The 18,555-nt window shown below is 45.4% G+C and overlaps 1 long non-coding RNA gene across 2 annotated transcripts in view; it reads left to right on the forward strand.

The window, feature by feature from the left end:
* The window catches only part of LOC130683461 (uncharacterized), a 67,206-nt gene that overhangs the window by 45,773 nt on the left and 2,878 nt on the right, over positions 1–18,555 (forward strand). For both annotated transcript variants that reach the window (XR_008997218.1, XR_008997219.1), the window contains exon 2: positions 17,692–18,319. This is a non-coding gene — a long non-coding RNA (uncharacterized LOC130683461). The remainder of the gene's footprint in view (positions 1–17,691; positions 18,320–18,555) is intronic.

Below are 18,555 nucleotides of genomic sequence, written 5' to 3' on the forward strand. Positions count from 1 at the left end.
TGATCTCACTTATATGTGGATCTAAAAAAAATTTTTGAGCTCACAGATACAGAGAATAGATTGGTGGTTGCTAGAGGCAGGAGGTGGGGATTGGGTGAAATGGGTGAAGGGGATCAAAAGGTACAAACTCCCACTTATAAAATAAATGTCATGGGTATGTGATGTACACCATGGTGACTATAGTTAATAATACTGTATTGCATTTTTTAAAGTTGCTAAGAGAGATCTTAAAAGTTCTCATCACACATGCACAAAAATTTGTAACTATGTATGATGATAGATGCTAGCTAGACCTACTGTGGTGATCACTTTGCCATGCATACAAATATGAAATCATTATGCTATATACCTGAAAGGATGGGAGCGACACACAGCAGCAATTCACCGGAGAATTCCGCTTTATTGGGGAAAGGTGCTGGGTTATATAGGAAGGGGCATGGGGTGATTGTGGTGTTACTTCTACGGGGCTGGTGGCTATTGGCTAGGTGCTGGGAATGGGAGTGGGGAGAGAGGTGATTGGTCTTTAGGTGGCGCCGTCGGGAACTGAGGACCCGGAAGAGAAGCTGGAAGTTCACCATCTTACTGGTGGAGGCCCTTCATTCCCCCCTTTCTCCTCTATGGGGTTGTGGACGTTGCTTTCTTTCTGACTGCTTCCTGCTGAATGGGGGCAGAGAAGGGAGTGAGGGCTTGAGGATTGGGGGGAAAGGGTTGATAGGACTCCCCACAGTAAGGACGAGTAGATGTGGACTTCTTCAGGTTGGAAATCAATGAAGGTTCCTTGTAACTATAGGTCGAGGACTTGTTGATTCCAATGGTGCCAAGAGGATATGGGTGCCAGAAGCCAGGCGTCTGCGGCCATTGTTTCCAGGAACAGTTTCCAGCGGAGAGAGGGGTCTATCTCAGCGTGTGGTGAGGAGGTTACGTGAGGGTGAGGGATCTTCTGTGGCCAGAAGCTGATAGTTCCTGAGTAAAAGCTGGTTGAACGTTTGATTAGAGATTTTTCTGACTTGGGATTTGATGCACTTTATTATACAGGGTAAGAAGAGACAGGCGAGAAGAATGATTATTATGGGGCCTGCAATGGGCCAGAGCCAGGTAAGGAGGGGGTTTGTTAGTATTGAAGAGAATGGGTTGGAATTGGAAGCAGAGTGGAGGCTGGAGGCAAGGCCGGTGAGTTTGGTAATGTCAGTTTCCACAATGCCGGATTCATTAATGTAATAGCAGCACTCTTCTCGAAGGAAGACGCAGGTGCCGCCCTTTTCGGCTGTAAGCAGATCTAAGGCCCGCCGGTTTTGAAGGGTGACCTTAGCTAGCGAAGTGACCTGTCTTTGGAGAGAGGCTAGGGAATCGGCAGTGGATGTCAGGGCTCCCTCAAGTTTGTCGTTGAGATTTCTAATTGCCCATAGAGAGTGACCCAAGGCTCCTCTCGAAAACCCTGCCCCAATGGCTGAGGTGGTCAAAGAGATACCGACCATGATGGGAAGGAAAGCAGCCCTTTTTGTGCGCGAGGGCAAGGGAGGTTGGAGCTCAAGAAATTCTGCCATGCTGTAAAGTGTAAGCTGTGGGATTAGGGTGACGAGAATGCAGGGTATATCGGAGTTGGGAGGCAGTGAGTTGAAAAGACTGCCATTACACCAAAAGAAGTGTCCCGGTTGAGTGAAAGTCTTAGAGCTGGAGGTAGGGGAGTAGATAGACAGTAAGTGTGCTGGAGGGGGGTGGAGCTGGGCCTACACAGTGGTGGATGGTGAGATTATCTGCGTATTCTGGTTCCCATAGGGGTATGTCTGCCAGGGGGCGGAGGGGTTGTCCTTCTGCATGGAAGCAGTAGTTGGAAATATTAAGAGGCACGACGGCCAGCAATGGGCGCTGTAGTGATGCGCACAAGAAACAATTGGCGGTGTTGAGGGTGTGGTTGAGAAAGATGGTGGTGTCTTGAATAAGCTGTAACCAAGAGTAGGAGGAATAAGAAGATGAAGAAGTGCCGTCAAGAGTTTGGGTAATGATTTTTTCGGAATGTCCAATATCTGATGCAACTTGAGAGATCTGGGAGTGAGAGGGAACATACTCTCGAGAGATATGAAGGGTACCGTGGGGGGTCAAGGACCCCCCATAGTAAACTGAGGCTGTGACCCCGGCGGCCCATCGAGAGTCCCAGGGATCTGGGATTGATAAGGAGAATGAGCCGTTGGGGTATTTCATGAAATGGTTGGAGGAGTAATACTGTGGGTACTGGGAGTTACTCATGTAGTGAATGGCGCAAGACCAGTAGGGACATCCCCCATAGGTATCTTGCCATCGCCTGCAATAGGCTTGTCTCTGGTCATAGAGGAAGCAGAGGTAGGGAGAATAAAGGTAGCTGCTAGTGAACACTTCGGTGGAGGGAGGAAAATGGAGGTATAAAGGCTCAGAGCAGCCTTTCAAAGGGCAGTCTGATGTGGCAATGAGGGCAGTAACTTTTGTTTGATGCTGTGTGTAAGTCTGTCTTACTTTGAATTGCCATACAACGGAGGCTGGGGTGGCGGGGAAGACAATAGGAATGAGGAGAAAAAGCAAGAGAGCGGTAAAGAAGGAAAAAGTCATGATTCGAGTATGGATGGCAAAGGGGGTGAACGGGATTTTGGAGGAAAGAGGACAGTAAGGTCAGGAGTCTGGAGGGAGGGAGAGTCTGTAAACTTTTGTAGGTTAAGAGATCTTTTAGGTGATGTGGGGACAGAATGGTAAGGGGCGCCCCGGATGTCAGTTTATGAGCTTCTTTCTGCAAGAGCTTTCCAGCGGCTAATGCCCGTAGGCAGGGGGCCCATCCCCTAACTGTGGTGTCTAATTGCTTGGAAAGATAAGCTACTGGGGCAAAGGATGGGCTATAATATTGGCCTAGGACTCCTAGAGCTTGACTGGACCTCTCATGAATGTATAATGAGAAGGGCTTCGAAAAATCAGGAAGATGGAGAGCTGGGGTTTCTACAAGGGCTCGACTGAGCTTAATGAAGGAGTGTCGGGGTGAGGAGGATAATGGTTCTTCAGGGGGGCCCTTGCTGAGGTCATATAGGGGTCTTGCCAACAGGGAGAAGTTAGGGATCTACGCTCTAAAATACTTAGCCAGGCCTAGAAAGGAAAGGATTTCTGTCTTGGTTTTGGGAACAGGCAGGTCAGACAGGAGCGGTTTTTTGTCTAAGGTAATGGACTTTCTTTGTTGAGATAGAAGAAATCGGAGGTAAGTGACAGAAGGGGAAGAGATTTGAGCTTTGACAGGGGATACTCGGTAACGTCTGGAAGCTAGAAGGTTAAGTAGGGAGGCAGTGTCAAGTTGAGACTGTTCCCACGAGGGACTGCAGAGTAGAAGATCGTCCACATATTGTAATAAGGTGGACTCGGAAGCTTTGTGGCAAAACTGTCCAAGTGAGTTGTTCAGAATGTCTTGTGTATGGGTCCGTCCAGGTGACGGTGAAAAAATCTTGGGAGGAGGGGTCTCGTGAGGCCAAGGCAGGGCAGTGATAAAAGGGTGTATGGATTTGGGACTGAGGGATGGATAGGGACAATGGCTATGTTGATGAGGCGAAGGTCTTGGATGAGGTGGAAAGATCTGTTGGTTTTTTTAACAGCTAATATGGGGGTATTAAACGGGGAGTGAGTGGGTCTGAGGTAATTTTTGTTTAAAAGATCTTGAATGATGGGTTGGAGGCCTATGAGGGCTGAAGTGATTAGGGGGTATTGGGCCTGACAGATATACTGAGAGGGGTCACGTAATTTGATAGAGGCAGGAGGACATAGAGCTACGGAGGGGCTTCTAATGTCCCAAACTCTAGGATTTACAGGGTGTATGAGGGCGGAACTGGAGCTTTCATTGGGTAGAGGGGGGTCGTCGGCTATGAGGGCCATCAGAAAGGGAGTACTGGGGGCTGTGGGAGTGGATATAGTTATGGAAACATGGAGGAGAGAAAGGATGTCCCATCTTAGTAAGGGGATGGGACACTGGGGCATAACGAGGAAGGAGTGGGAGAAAGGTATGGGATTGTCTTGGATTGTGCATAAAAGGGGGGGTTTAATGGGAAAATCTGTTTACTTCTTACCCCGACTATAGTAGTAATGGCAGGCGTGGTAGGGCCCCGTATTCCCGCAAGACTGAGAAGGTGGCTCCTGTATCTAGGAGGAAGGAGATGGGGCGACCGTCTACTATTAAAGTAACCCTGGGCTCTTGTTTGGTGATGGAAATGGTCGGGCGAGAAGCCCCCGGGCCCCGTCAATCTTCTTCTGCCAGCCCCACTACAGAGGGCTTAGGATGGGGGTTGTTTGTCCAGCCTCCCCTTCGGGTGGCTGGGTAATCAGACCCCCAGTGGCCCTCTTTGTGGCATCTGGGGCATGGGGTGGTAGCCCTTGACTAATGTCCTTCTTGTCTGCACTTGAAACAAGCTCCTGTTGGGGGCTTGTCATCCCAGGTTGTGGTTTTATCAACTGGGCCAACATTTGGAAATTGGCCTGATCAGCCTTTTGTTTACAGCATTCTTTCTCCTCCTCCTGGTTATTGAAGACTTTACAGGCCACTGTTAGGATCTCAGTCTGTGGGGTAGCGGGGCCTTGTTCTAACTTTTTGAGTTTAGCTTTAATGTCGGGGTAGCTTTGAGCTAGGAAGTATGTCATAAGGACATGTCTCCCGTCAGGCGTTTCTGGGTCCAGGCTGGTAACTGTAATAGGGCTTGAGTGAGTCTGACTAAGAACTCGGAGGGAGCTTTTGAAAATTGACTATTTACAAGCTGCTTTTTTCAGACCTGCTATTAAGCAGCAGGCGAAGATATCTCGAGAGCGGAGACTCACAGTGGTGTTATAATCTCAGTGTGGGTTTTGTTCGGGGACAGCGGTGGGGCCAGAGGGATAGGTGGGGTCAGTCCTGTGGGTTTCGGTGGTGTGCGTTTGGGCAAAGTCCCAAACTCGTCTATGCTCTTCAGGAGGGAGGGTATTGGCCAGGAGCATGAAAATGTTATGATGTGTGAGGCTGTATGACTGGAGGGTCTACTGAAACTCTCTGATATATGTTGTGGGATCAGTGGAAAAGGAACTTAGGCGTTTCTCAAGTTGGGCTAAATCTCTTAAGGAGAAAGGGACGTGAATGCGCACGATGCCTTCAGATCCTGCTACTTCCCGGAGTGGAGGCGATAATTTTGGGAGGCCCTTGGGACCAAGTCTGAGGAGGAATGAAGGGTTCTGGCTCAGTCTGTGGGGGAGAAACAGGTGATGGGGGCAAAGACAGAGGAGGCTCTTGGAACTTAGTTAGAGGGGGGCTGAAAGGCTCAGGCTTGATCTGCAGGGGGCTGAGGTGGGGGAGGAGATGGTGGTGGAGGAAGGGGGAGGGACTGTTGTAGGAGAGGAGGGGTAAGGGAGTGAATGGGAGGCTTTTGCAGGGGAGATGGCTTGCAGGCTAGGAGAACTTGGGGGGAGGCGGGGGGAGGAGGAGGCAGCGGCGGCGAGGGAGGTGGGAGGAGGAGGCGGAAAGCTTCGGTATAGGGAATCTCCTTCCATTTTTTCAGGCGCTGGCAGTAGTTAAAGAGATCGCGAGTGATGTTAGGATCAAGAGTTCCCCCTGTGGTCCATTGGTTGTTATTGTCTAGGGGGTATGTCGGCCAATCTTGGGAGCAGTATTTGCGGAGAAGTTTTGGTTTTATATCAGGCGTCAGGGAGAGGGTAGTTAGATGCTTGAGCAGGCATTCAAGAGGTGAACTTTCAGGGAGGGATGAGGAGGCTCCCATGGCTAAAGGACAGAGAAGGAGACAAACAGGGGAAGACGAACGGAGACCCTCGGACTGGGAGCAGATCGCAAGGAGACAAAGGGCGTCCCCAATGATCCTTGGTGGTCTGCAGAAACTCATATACGAGTCGGTTTCTTAGGAAGTGTGGGTCGTCACCCAGACTTCTCTAAGAAGGCAGAGTGCCGGAGTCTGAGGTACCTAGTACTAGGAATTTTCGGCTGATGGAATGGATTTCGGCAGGCAGAACGGAAGGAGGAAGGGGGAAAAGGGAGCGTTCTCATCCACAAAGGAGTCACCTCGTTTATGGCTGTTGGAGGAGGGGCCTGAGGGTCTGCAGCAGCTGTGAAGGCCGGAAGCGACAATTTATGGCTGTTGGAGGGGGGCCTGAGGGTCTGCTGCAGCCGTGAAGACCTGAGGCGGGGAGAGTTCCCTCCTCATCCCCGAGCGTCAGGGCCTTGCCGGACGATCATGGTCAGTAGCACTGCAATAGCTCGGGGAAGAGTGGCCCACTCCAGGGGAAAACTTACCTAAAGGCCAAAGAGGAGTGGTGAGTGTGAGGAGCCAGCGCCGGAAAAAGAGGACGAAGGCAAGCTGCTGCTGGTGTTGGGGGGAAGACGGGGCCCAGTTGGGGTGTCCCGTCTCCCGGGTTTCGGCACCAATGAAAGGAAGGGAGCAACACACAGCAGCAATTCACCGGAAAATTCCGCTTTATTGGGGAAAGGTGCTGGGTTATATAGGAAGGGGCATGGGGTGATTGTGGTGGTACTTCTATGGGGCTGGTGGCTATTGGCTAGGTGCTGGGAGTGGGAGTGGGGAGAGAGGTGATTGGTCTTTAGGTGGCGCCGTTGGGAACTGAGGACCCGGAAGAGAAGCCGGAAGTTCGCCATCTTACTGGTGGGGGCCCTTCAATACCTGAAACTAATGTAGCATTATATGTCAATTAAGCTATAATTCTTATACCTCAATAAAAAATAAAATAGACTTACTTGCAAAAGTAATATATGGAGAAGAGAGAGGAAAAGATGGCGGCGTGAGTAGGGTGGTGGAAATCTCCTCCCAAAACCATACACGTTTTGAAAATACAGCAAATACAACTATTCCTAAAAGAGTGACTGGAAGATACAGTACACCAGCCAGGCTACATCTGTGAGAACCCAACATGTCATGGAAAAGGTTAAGATACAAAGCCATGACCTGGAGGGACCTGAGCACTCCTTCCTCCCCAGCTCACTGGCAGGAGGAAAAGAATCAGAGTGGGGAGGGAGTGGAAGTACAGGACTGCTAACTAACCAGCCCTAGTAATGTGCCCAGGAGCACAGACACACATTGCATGGTGCTGTGGATATTAGAGGAGCAGAAAAGCAAAATCCTAGACTAAGACTGCAAACAGGTTCCCATAGCTGGCTGCCCTGGGACAAAAGAAATGCAGGTGCTTTAAAAGTCTTAAAGGGACAAGAGTTTAACAGATGGACAAAATCGTCCTGGTACACTCAGCCCAGCAGGCTGGGAACTTTAAGGAACTTCAGGTGCCCTATCCCCTGGTTGGCAGTGCAGCTCGGAGGCCCCTCACGGATATAAGCAACCTGCCATTCCTTCCTCCCCACCAGCACCTGCAAGCAAACCGGCTGTCCCCGCCATTGCTGCAGACCAGTCGGAGAGCAGCCCTGCTTATAGCAACCACACAGCTTAACACAGAGGCTTCCCCTGTGCACGTCTAACCGGCCCAGACCCAGAGGACGCTCCCTGCTTGCAGTCGACCAGAACAGAGCGGAGAGGACTTTGAAAATTCATCAGCATCATCCACCACGTCAACAAAAAGAAAAACAAAAATCACATGATCATCTCCATAGATGCTGAAAAAGCATTTGACAAAATTCGTCATCCATTCAGTCAACAAAATCGGTATAGAGGGCAAGTACCTCAACATAATAAAGGCCATACATGACAAACCCACAGGCAATATCATACTTAACACGAAAAGCTGAAAGCTTTTCCTCTAAGATCAGGAACTAGACTAGGATGCCCACTCTCCCCACTTCTATTCAACATAGTACTGGAAGTCTTCCCCATGGTAATCAGACAGCACAAAGAAATAAAAGGCATCCAGATTGGTAAGGAACAAGTTAAACTGTCAGTTTGCATATGACATGATATTGTACATAAAAAACCCTAAAGAATTCACCCCAGAACTACTGGAAGTAATAACTGAATTCAGCAAAGTTGCAGAATACAAAATGAGTACACAGAAATCTGTTGCATTCCTATATACTAATGATGAACTAGCAGAAAGATAAATCAGGAAAACAATTCCATTCACAATTGCATGAAAAAGAATAAAATACTTATGAATAAACCTAACGAAGGAGTTGAAAGACCTGTATCCTGAAAACTACAAGACACTCATGAGAGAAATTAAAAGAAGACACCAATAAATGGAAATACATCCCGTGCTCATGGATTGGAAGAATTAATGTCAAAATGGCCATCCTGCCTAAAGCAATCTACAGATTGAATGTAATTCCTGTCATAAAACCAATGGCATTCTTCAACAAACTAGAAGAAATAGTTCTAAATTTCATATGAAACCACAAAAGACCCCAAATAGCCAAAGCAAGTGTTTCTTCCTTGGTCAGTCTTGGAAGGTTGTATTTTTCTAGGAAGTTGTCCATTTCTTCTAGGTTTTCCAGCTTCTTAGCATATAGGTTTTCATAGTAGTCTCTAATAATTCTTTGTATTTCTGTGGGGTCCGTTGTGATGTTTCCTTTCTCGTTTCTGATTCTGTTGATGTGTGTTGCTTCTCTTTTTCTCTTAATAAGTCTGGCTAGAGGCTTATCTATTTTGTTTATTTTCTCAAAGAACCAGCTCTTGGTTTCATTGATTTTTTTCTATTGTTTTATTCTTCTCAATTTTATTTATTTCTTCTCTGATCTTTATTATGTCCCTCCTTCTGCTGACTTTAGGCCTCATTTGTTCTTCTTTTTCCAATTTTGATAATTGTGATGTTAGACTATTCATTTGGGTTTGTTCTTCCTTCTTTAAATATGCCTGGATTGCTATATACTTTCCTCTTAAGACTGCTTTCGCTGCGTCCCACAGAAGTTGGGGCTTTGTGTTGTTGTTGTCATTTATTTCCATATATTGCTGGATCTCCATTTTAATTTGGTCGTTGATCCATTGACTATTTAGGAGTGTGTTGTTAAGCCTCCATGTGTTTGTGAGCCTTTTTGCTTTCTTTGTACAATTTATTTCTAGTTTTATACCTTTTTGGTCTGAAAAGTTGTTTGGTAGAATTTCAGTCTTTTTGAATTTACTGAAGCTCTTTTTGTGGCCTAGTATGTGGTCTATTCTGGAGAATGTTCCATGTGCACTTGAGAAGAATGTGTATCCTGTTGCTTTTGGGTGTAGAGTTCTATAGATGTCTATTAGGTCCATCTGTTCTAGTGTGTTGTTCAGTGCCTCTGTGTCCTTACTTATTTTCTGTCTGGTGGATCTGTCCTTTGGAGTGAGTGGTGTGTTGAAGTCTCCTAGAATGAATGCATTGCATTCTATTTCCTCCTTTAGTTCTGTTAGTATTTGTGTCACATATTCTGGTGCTCCTGTGTTGGGTTCATATATATTTATAATGGTTATATCCTCTTGTTGGACTGAGCCCTTTATCATTATGTAGTGTCCTTCTTTATCTCTTGTTACTTTCTTTGTTTTGAAGTCTGTTTTGTCTTATACTAGTACTGCAACACCTGCTTTTTTCTCCCTATTGTTTGCATGAAATATCTTTTTCCATCCCTTGATTTTTAGTCTGTGCATGTCTTTGGGTTTGAGGTGAGTCTCTTGTAAGCAGCATATAGATGGGTCTTGTTTTTTTATCCATTCAGTGTCTCTATGTCTTTTGATTGGTACATTCAGTCCATTTACATTTAGGGTGATTATCAATAGGTATGTACTTATTGCCATTTCAGGCTTTATATTCATGGTTACCAAAGGTTCCAGGTTACTTTTCTTACTATCTAAGAGTCTAACTTAACTCACTTAGTATGCCATTACAAACACAATCTAAAGGTTCTTTTCTATTTCTCCTCCTTTTTCTTCCTCCTTCATTCTTTATATATTAGGTATCAAATTCTGTACTTTTTGTCTATCCCTTGATTGACTTTGGGGATAGTCAATTTAATTTTGCATTTGCCTCTCAATCAGCTGCTCCACCTTCCCTACCGTGGTTTTACTACCTCTGGTGACAGCTATCCAACCCTAGGAACACTTCCATCTATAGCTGTCCCTCCAAAATAGACTGGAGAGATGGCTTGTGGGAGGTAAACTCTCTCAGCTTTTGCCTATCTGGTAATTGTTTAATCCCTCTTCAAATTTAAATGATAATCTCGCCAGATAAAGTTATCTTGGTTCCAGGCCCTTCTGCTTCATGGCATTAAATAAATCATGGCACTCCCTGCTGGTAAGGTTTCTGCTGAGAAGTCTGATGTTAGCCTGATGGGCTTTCCTTTGTATGTGATCTTATTTCTGCCTCTGGCTTCCTCTAACAGTCTGTCCTTATCCTTGATCTTTCCCATTTTAATTACTATGTGTCTTGGTGTTGCCTTCCTTGGGTCCCTTGTGTTGGGAGTTCTGTGGATCTCCATGACCTGAGAGACTATCTCCTTCCCCAGATTGGGGAAGTTTTCAGCAACTACCTCCTCAAAGACACTTTCTATCCCTTTCTATCTCTCTTCTTCTTCTGGTATCCCTATAATGCGAATATTGTTCCGCTTGGATTGGTCACATAGTTCTCTCAATATTCTTTCATTTTTAGAGATCCTTTTTTCTCTCTGTGCCTCAGCTTCTTTATATTCCTCTTGTCTAGCTTCTGTTTCATTTATCGTCTCCTCCACCGTATCCAACCTGCTTTTAGTACCCTCCATCGTGTTCTTCAACAATTGGATCTCTGACCTGAATTCATTCCTGAGTTCTTGGATGTCTTTCCTTACCTCCATTAGAATGTTGATGATTTTTATTTTGAACTCCCTTTCAGGAAGAGTCACGAGGTCCATATCATTTAAATCTTTCTCGGGAGTTGTATTAACAATTTTACTCTGGACAAGGTTCCTTTGGCGTTTCATGTTTGTATATGGCACCCTCTAGTGTCCAGAAGCTCTATTCTGGAGCTGCTGAGCCCCTGAAGCGATGTCGGGGATCACAGGGGAGCGGTACTGGTGCCTGGGGGTAGGAAAGAGCTTTTCCCTGCCTCCTGGCTGCTGTGCCTGTCTCCACTGTCTGGGTCTGTCTCTCTGATTAGATCTTGACTTCCTATCCTATAGTTGAGAGTTCTGTCTTCATAGTAACGATAATTGCAGCTTGCCCCCTGAGGCACTGCTCCTTAGAAACCAGTTTCTCTTTCACTGTTTACCACAACCTTAGGCATTATTGTAGCTATCTACAGATGTGGACACAAAGGCCTGGAAATGGGAAATAATTTTATGCAGTTCCTAGAGTTTGTAATCTGGAGAGCCTGAATTTGAACCCAGGTTTATCAACCTGCAGCACAGAACTTCTTTGCTTTGTGCCGTGTGCTGCCCACCCTATCCATCTTGAGTTGAATTTGTGGTTTAATGCAGTAGAAGAGGCAAAGCGTAGTTGGTCTCTGTTCAGATCCAGCCTTGATGTTCTAATGACCTTGTATCTTCCCAGGTTGGGGGGTTGGGGTGAGAAGCAGTAGGCAGGACTCATGTCACTGCCCAGAGGCATTTCCACTGGTTTTCCATTGCTGCGTATTAAGTTTCTATCTTGGATGTGCCAGATTGAATCAAATCCCTGTCTCAAAGCATACCATCATAAGATTTATTTCCCTGGGTAACCTTCTTATTTTTTTCCTTTGTTAATATATTTGGGGATCATCAGAAGCACAGTGTTGGGTCAGGTTTCAAGGATAATTGACTTTGACTTTGGAGAAAATGTCAAGAGGAAGAGGCTGACCCCTAGGCTATCTGACTTTATTGGAAGTTATGGCCTTCCCTAGGGCCTAAACTGCTTTCATTCATTCAACAAATATTTGGTAAGCACCTTCCACAAGATATGCCTCATGTCTGTAATTTTACACACTAGACACAGGCTTGAATATGGACTCCGTGTTACTGCTGGCCAACATCAGCGGTTTATTCATCATGTATACATTAAGTATCTTTTATGCACAAGGTCACATGTGTACATTGTAAGCAAGATATGGCACCCAAATTTAATGGCCACTTGATGTGGAGGGGATAGATTTTTAGATTACTTATCTTTAATCTTATCTTAGATTACCTAATTATTATCAGTTTTTCTATTGTTTCCACTCTGTGTTTGGGGTGGTGGGACAGTGTGTGAGGGGTTCCTGATGATCAAAAGCACCATGTTCTCCCAACTCTTGAAGGTCAGACAACGGTTATCCACTAAAGTACTCCTGGATTTGCCCCACAGCATGTGTCCTGTAAGTGGAAATACTGAGGATTCTGTTGATTATGACTCTTGAGCTGTTAAATTCTAGTCTTCATGTCTGAGTTATCTTCCTATTACTGTGCCACGTGGACCAATTTTTCCCCATTTATGTCTAAAAATATAAGATCATTGCAAGGTGGGAAAAAATATTAATATCTTAGCAGCTAAATGTTCTTTTCTCCATGCTAGTTATACCTTCAGGGAGCATATTAGAGTAATTGTTTATGACAGGTCAACTGCTTTCTAAAGAGAACAGCTGAAATTCAGGAAACAAGTTGCAGGGCACATTCATTAACCAAACCTGAGCTCAGAGAGGATGGAAAAGTGCCACGTCTAAATTTCTTGGGCTTGCTCATCTCTCACACCATCTTAATGCAAGGGAGAAACAGACTAGTTTCTTTTATTCTAGGGGACTCTTTACTCAGGAAGTTTAGGGAGAATAAATTTGGTGGGCTTTGTTCACAGAAAAGGAGCCCTCTCCTTATCCAATGTGCATGATTTCTGGGGGACATACAGATAAGCAGACCAACAAGTTCCACATTGCATATGGGACAGGGGCTGGTGCAATCGGAACACATTTTAGGAACAGTTTGCCTGGTCTCGTGGGATTGGCAGAAAGATTCTAGCAGGAAGTTTCATTTAATGCTGAAAGATGACCAGCAGTAAGTCACAGGAAACAGAGGAGAGGTGGGTGGTAGTGAAAAATGGGACCCTGAGGCTGGGGAAAAGACCTGGAGGTATAAATAAACATGGAGAAGCCAGGGAAAGCAGTGAGTTCCACAAGTCTAGATTTTAAGATAGGATTGGAATGTGGCAGGTAAGAGGCAGGAGGGAGGAGATTTGGTTGGGGTTAGGGAGGCTAGTTAGTGTTAAAACCAGGGAGAGGAGCATGGCCAAAATCACACAAGGCCTTACCACCTATGTCCTTTCGCACACTGACTCTGGGCTGGGCCTTGTGACTTGGTTTGCTTGGGCCAATGGAATGGTAGCCAAGGCATGAAAATGGCTTTCATATTAGGGCTTGCTCTTTCTCTTGGTGCTTCTGGGATTGGGCCACCATATGAAGATGTTCAGACTAACTAGCTGGAGGCCCCCATCACCCCAACCATCTGAACACAAACATATGAATGAGCCCAGCTGACACCATGTGGCATAGAAATGAGCCATCCCAGCTGAGCCCTGTCCAAATTGCCAGCCCACAGAGCAGTGAGCAAATAAGTGGTTGTTTCAAGCTACTAGGTTTTGGGGTGGTTTGTCATGCAGTAATAGAAAATAGCACAATTCCAATTTTCACCAAGTTCCTAAGGAAGCAAAACATGTAAAAACCAATAGGAGGATATGTCACAGCTCCACTCGATCATCAGCAGATAGAGCCCATGGTAAACCCCAATGTGTGGATTCACAATAAACATTGTATTAAGCTCTCAGGCTTAGCCCTGGAGGTCCAAGTGAGGCTCCTGTTTTCCTCTGAATCAAAATTGTAGGAGCCACATGTTTGCAGTTGTCTGTGGGGGAGGAAGAACGATGGCTAAGTCCTGATTCAACACTGGTGGAGGTGGAGATGCAGTAGAGGGCATGGCTTCTGGTACCCTGACCACTAGAGAAGGATGCAGAGGCAATATCTGGGGTGCCTGTCAATCAGGTTGACAGCTCTCTGCCTTCAGGGGGGTGGAGTTAGGAAGGGGTGATCAGTACTGGTAATGAATGGGCAGTATTGTTTCCTTCTACAAAGGAAACACTCAGAAGGTCAGAAGGTGTCAGTTGAGTGCCTAATAATGGTCTCTGTCCTTACTGCACTCCTGCTGGTGAAAAGGACATAAACAAAAGCCTGTCTGTCAGGGTCCAGTCAGGAAACAGAAATGACTAGGTATTTCAACCAGGAGAATTTGGTCAAAGGAATTGGTTACACAGATGTTGGAGAACTGACGAAGCCCGAAAGGAGCACCGAGTAACTGTCATTTAGTTACAGAGATAGTAACTGTAGGAAGCAGCTGCTGACACTGGGGCTGCAGGGACAGCGGGACAGGTTGGGTCATCAGAACCTAAGAAATTGGAGGAGGGCCTGTGAGCAGCAGGGACTCAGCCCTCAGAGGAGAGAGTGCTGCCCAGTCGATGATGGCCCATCAGAAGTTGAAGATCCCCAGAAAGGTGGGGTGCAGATATGCATATGGTCCTAGGGGAGGGCACGGACTGGCTGCCCAGGGCATCCCTGAGGTGGGTGATGAGGCTGATCCCAGACATGCATAAAAAGGCTGGAGAGCAGAACTAAGGCCCTGCAGGGAAGAGGCCTTTGCTGGGCACAACCGACAAAAACTGCAGGTGAGCAGGGAGGAGTGGTCCCTTCTCCCTCCTCCTTCCAAGCAGGATCCCCCAAATGCCTGACCTAAGAAGAACCCTTCTGCTAAGGGAGCTGTGTGGTTTGCAGAGCCCAGGCCTCAACATGCAGAAACGTGTGTTGGAGCTGAGACACGGGGACTTCATCCCTGGCTCCCTGCTGGATGATGTGTGGGAGCCTAAACAGGGCTTCTCTCCTGGATCTAAAGATCTAACATTCACAGAGCCTCATGTTAAGGTCTACAAAAGGCAAGCTCCCTAGAAATGCCTGTCCAGGAGGGGGGCACCCAGCACTGGTGGGACTGGAGATGAGTTTAGGTGGATGCAGCCATGGAATTAGATGCCATCGAGCAACATCCGGAGAGAGACCATCCTTTTTCAATTTCTGTATTTCTGACTAAGGTAAGCAGAAGGCCCTGGTTAGTGTCCGCATAGCTTTAGCAGAATTTGAACCCTTGCCTTCACACATTTTAACAAACAGCAAGCTGGCCTCGGGCTCAGAATCTTTAGCAGGCAGCACTTGAGAGTTTAATAACATTATTCTCTCTGTGTAGTATTTATTCCCTATGCCTGCCTTCTGGTTTGTGGAAAGTGGTTCTGGTTTTGTATTTACTAGAGATTCCTGTCCAAGTAAATTTATTTGAGTAAAATGTGAGTAGATTTAAACCTAGATAGTAAATAATAACAAAAGAATATGGGTATGGCAAAAAGGAAAAAAAATAATCTTGGGCATGGAATGGAAATGCCCAAACATAGGAAAAACTGCTTCAAGGCAATTCTTGGACAGGCTTTGTTTGCAGATTAAACACTGAGAGAATCAAGAGTGAATTTTGCATATTACAGAGGATGTTTGGCAAGTAACTGGGCAGGGGGACTCTTGCCCCAGCCTGGGCAGGGATGCCTGGACTGGCCCACTGGAGCCCACCTGGCCATGTGACGACTCTCTTTCCCCAAAGCAAAAGCGTTTTTGGCCAGATGGGCACACGTTCCTGAGAAACCTGACAGAGATTTGGCTTCTCCTCAGATTTTGCATGTTCTCCCAATGGCAACCCCACTTACTGGTTTCTTGGAGCTAATCCTCTAATAACATAATGAGCATTGTCCCTTCTATTTCCTCCACAGTCCTGTGAGCATTATCCATTAGAACGTCACCCCATGAAGGCCAGGACTTTGTCTGTCTTGATCACTGGTATATCCTCGGTCTAAATCAGTGCCTGTCATTTAGTAAAATAGAATAAACTTTGTGAATACCTGGAATAGATAAATAAAAGAGTTTAAAGGTTTTCAGCTTTTGAAATCTTGGGGTCCTTTCTTGAAAAGGAATCCCAAACCAATGTGGAGCTGCTTTGGACATTGCAGAGTGAGAAGTCCCAGATGTCTGCTCAGCTTCTTTGAGCTCCCTTCCTTGGCAGAACTGTAGGGACTCAAGAGACACTTATTTTTTAGAGCAGTTTTAGGTTCACAGCAAAATGAGAGGAAGGTGCAAAGATTTCCCATGCTACTGCCCCTACACTTGCACAGCCTCCCCTGTTATCATAATCTCCCACCAGAGTGGGACATTTGTTATGATTGTTGAACCTACATTGACACATCAAATCACCCAGAGTCCTTGGACTTCACTCTTGGTGTTGTACTTTCTGTGGGCTTGGACAAATGCATAATGATATGGATCCATCATTGTAATCATACAGAGTAATTTCGGGGCCTTAAAAATCCTCTGTGCTTCATCAATTCATTCCCTCTCCCCCTACAACCAATGCCTCACAATCACTGATCTTTTTACTGTCTCTGTAGTTTTACCTCTTCTAGAATGTCATATAGTTGGAATCATACAGCATGTAGCATCTTTAGTGTGGCCTCTTTTACTTACTAATGTGCTTCTATGTCTTCAAGGTTTGATAGCTCATTTCTCTTTAGGACCAGTAATACTCCATTAGATGGATTTACCACCGTTTATTTTTCCATTCACCACCTTGGTTGCTTCCAAGTTTTGGCAATTATGAATAAACATCCTGCTATAAACATCCCTGTGCAGATTTTTATGTGGACATAAGTTTTCTACAACTTTGGGTTAATACCAGGCCCGTACGATTGCTGGATTATCTGATAAGAATGTTTAGTTTTGTAAGAAACTTGCAAACTCTCCTTCCAAGTGGCTGTACCATCTTGCAAGGAATGCAACAGCTCTACAAAGTGTTTAAAAGTCTGTCTTTCTTTTAGAGACGAGGAAATTGAAATTCTAGGGCGTGACTAGCCAAAGGACATACAGGTGTGAGGGGGCGGGGATGGGGCTGAAGGCTGGGACTTCATTATGAAGCCTTCTTTCCTTCAGAGTAAAAGAGGCAACATCAACCTCAAAGACTCCTTGGATTATTTTCCCTCACTCTAATGAATACTGAAGTGTGTTTTAGTCAATTCACAGAGAACAAGAGGTCAAACTGGTTGTTTTGAGGTCATGTAAATGAGCAACCGTTTCACTGAATACTTTTTTCTGTTAATTTTTTTCAGCTGACAGTCATGACAGTGTGTAATCTCCATTTTTATACACTAAAGAAATTAATTCAATGGTGCCTCCAGGGGATGGATGCCCTTGAGGTTAAATAATGTCAGTAGAACCTCCTTTCCATGATCATGCTCATATTTGAGGATCTTCTTCTTTGTCTGGATCACAGGGGTGTCTCACTAGGAACTCCTGTGAAAGCTTCAGAGGCAACTAGTTTATCTGTTAGGAAATTTTGAAAATTAGGAGACTTTCAAAGAATCTTAGAGTCTTTGAGTTTAAATGGCATTTAATCCAATTTTGTATCTCATCATCTTTTAAAACAGCCATAAAAGCAGAGTATGAGTCATGTCTGAATATTTCCAGCAATGGCAAGAGACAACAGGATTTGGGGGTCTCAGCTTCCTGTGAAGCAGTCTAGTCCATTGCTGGGACCCTGAATACTAGAAAGTCCTTCCTAATATGGAGGGAAAATATGCATGTTTGTAACCTCACTCACTGAATCACAAATTCGGGATCTTAGGGAAAAGGAATCTAACATTTGTAAGCACTTACTCTTTGTTAATACAGTTTGTGATTTATAGACACAACTCCGTAAATTGTAAGATAGTTATCTCTCTCTTCTTTGAGATAGTTATCATCATTCCCATTTTACAGATGGAGAAATCGAGGCCATGCCAACTTGACCAACCTTTCACTCTTACTATAAAGGATATAATAAATATTTGAGTGTCAGCTCTCCAGCATCTGAACTCTCATCCTTTCAATTGCCTCACTTTCCCGGAGCTTGCCAGAGCTCTCAGAAATACTGTAATCCAATAGTTCTCAACATTTCCTCTTCCCCGCGTTCATATTCCTATAAAAAAAACAGCTCTCACTGCATGTGCTTCTCCGTGACCGGAAAGGGGCAGGGAGAGTCACACCATGTTCCTCTTCTTTCCTTCCTGTAGGAAAGCAGCTAACAGAATCCCCAGGAGGCTTGCCCTCCCTGAAAATACTGATAGCTCCCAAATCCTCCTTCCATCCCATGTATATTTTTATTAAGAATCTCTGATAGTCTAAACTCTGCATTTTACAAGTGAGAAATTGGCTGCCCAATTGGGTAAATTGTTTGTAAATGGATGTTCACTTCAGGTGAGTCTACAACTGGGGGGATGTTTGAGTATCTCAGCAGAGGAGCTAGACTCATTCAAGGTCATCTTCAAACTGACACCTCTTCGGGCAGAGAGAGACACACCTTGGGACTTCTTGCAGCTGGTACAGGGATCCCAAGGCTGTGCTCGAGGTGAGTGACCACAGTTGGTGCAACTTCAGCACCATGTATCTACACAAAAGGGACCTGTATTGGTTGTGCCTGTGACTTGAGTGTACGGTCAACGTGGAAGAAGACGGTTTTCACCATTTTCAGATTGGCCCAAGCAAATCAGTGTCTGGATAAATCATAATAAATCTATTCACTGGGCTTTCATGACAAATTCAACGTCAGTTCTTATTTCAGGTTTTATCTCAGGAACTTATTTG

This window comes from Manis pentadactyla, chromosome 4 (genome assembly GCF_030020395.1).
Source record: "Manis pentadactyla isolate mManPen7 chromosome 4, mManPen7.hap1, whole genome shotgun sequence".
Lineage (NCBI taxonomy): Eukaryota > Metazoa > Chordata > Mammalia > Pholidota > Manidae > Manis > Manis pentadactyla.